A 2,354-nucleotide genomic window follows, 5' to 3' on the forward strand; every position below is an offset into this window, starting at 1 on the left:
GAAATTGGTTTTCAATTTCAAAATTGACTCGACTCCGACTCTACATATTCGAATTTTTTTTTTTGAAAAACATCTTGAAAAATAAAACGAACGACTTTGAACCCCGAAATTCTTTACTTCACACTCAAACACCCAAAACATTTTCTTTAACCCCGACTCATGCAACTATAAACGTGTAGTACCTAGACTATCATGCGTGAATGATCGATGGCCTAATAAAAAATACGAAATGTAAACAAATTCCAAAACAAATGCAATAAAATAAATTGAAGGATACAGTGGGTTGCCTCCCACCCAGCGCTAGTTTATAGTCGATAGCTCGACTTTCCTGCATCTTCTTCATGTTGGGTTGTTGAGTTGCACAATGGACTTCTGCTTAGGAAAATTACAGCCCCAATAGTGTTTCAGTCTTTGCCCATTGACGATGAAAGTACCTTTGGTCTCGTGACTCACTTCAATAGCCCCATATTGCATCACCTTAGTTATGGTATAGGAAAGGCGCTGTTGTGAGTTTTTCCTTCAGAGTATTAAACGCTATCAAACATTCCTCATTAAACTCAAAAGATACCTCTTTCATTAGCAAGTTCCACAGAGACTTGGTGATTTTGGAGAAGTCCTTTATAAACCTCCTGTAAAACCCTGCTTGCCCAATGAAACTTCGAACGCCTTTTACTGATACTTAGCTTTCCTGGGAAGAGTTTGAGTCTAGAATTGTACAATAACACTTTCTGCCCAACTTCAAACTCTCGCCTCTGAATGTTTAAATCATGACATCTCTTGGTGCGCTCTTTGATCAACTTTGAGTTCTCGTAAGCTTCCATTCTCATCTCATCCAATTCATTAAGTTGCAGCAGTCGTTTTTCACCAGCAGCCTTGAGATCCATATTCAATTATTTCATAGCCCAATATGCTCGATGCTCCAACTTCAATGGTAGATGACACGCTTTCCCAAAAACCAGGCGGTATGGAGACATTCCTATGGGTGTCTTAAACGCTGTTCTGTATGCCCACAGTGCGTCGTCCAACTTCTTAGACCAATATTTTCGGGATGAGTTCACTGTAACTTCTAGTATTCTCTTTAACTGCCTGTTCGAAACTTCAACTTGCCCATTGGTTTGTGGATGATATGGAGTTGCTACCTTATGTTTCACCCCATATTTATTCAACAGCTGCTCTAATTGACGATTTATGAAGTGTTTGCCCCCATCACTTATTATTGCCCTCGGTGTACCATAACTTGTAAATATGTACTTCTTCAAGAATTCTATCACCACTTTTGCGTCGTTAGTAGGCAATGCAACAGCTTCCACCCACTTAGAGACATAGTCAACGGCCACCAAGATGTATTGGTTTGAGTACGATGGGGGAAAAGGTCCCATGAAGTCTATTCCCCATACATCAAATATTTCAACCTCCAAGATGTAATTTAGTGGCCGGCATTAGAAAGATAATTTAAAGTAGTTTTTTAGATTAAAATATGAAAATTTTCCAAGATCATATGATATGGACGTTTTACTAAAAACAGTGAAGTATTCCACAGGAAATCCAGATTGATCCCTTGATGTTTAGAAATTTATATCTCAGGCTATAAACATCCAAATTGAGTGATTCCTGCGGCCATACTTAGAAAACTCAAAGAGAAAAAATCTCTTCACATACTCGAACGTGTCTATGAATAAAGTAGGCCAATAGAAACCCGACTGTAGTATCTTTGCAGCAGTCTTTGAAGCTCCAAAATGCCCAGCATATGCAGAAGAGTGACAATGTTCTAAAATCTCAGGTACTTCATCTTCAGGAATACATCTTCTGATTATCTGATCTGCGCCTCTTCTGTAGAGAACGGGATCCTCCCAAAAGTAATACTTCAGCTCTGCGAAGAACTTCTTTCTTTGATGGCTAGAATACTCTGGTGGCGGGATGGACTTAGCAAGGTAGTTAACGATATCAGCGTACCATGGGACTATTTCTACTCCAAAAATTTGCTCATCTGGAAAGATTTCATTGATGTCAACTGACATCTCAGGTTCATCCCGTTCCAATCTTGATAGGTGGTTGGCTACCACATTTTCACTGCCCTTCTTATCATTGATCTCAATATCGAACTCTTGCAACAACAATATCCAACGGATCAATCTCGGCTTAGCATCCTTCTTTGTCATAAGATACTTCAGAGCGGCATGATCTGTGTAGAGATAACCTTAGACCCAACAAGATACGATTTGAACTTGTCGAATGCATAAACCACAGCTAGCAATTCCTTCTCGGTCGTAGCATAGTTGATTTGGGCGTCGTTCAAAGTTCTACTTGCATAGTATATCACATGAAAGATTTTATTCTTTCTTTGTCCCAATACC

Source organism: Olea europaea, unplaced genomic scaffold (genome assembly GCF_002742605.1).
Source record: "Olea europaea var. sylvestris unplaced genomic scaffold, O_europaea_v1 scaffold132, whole genome shotgun sequence".
Taxonomy (NCBI): Eukaryota; Viridiplantae; Streptophyta; class Magnoliopsida; order Lamiales; family Oleaceae; genus Olea; species Olea europaea.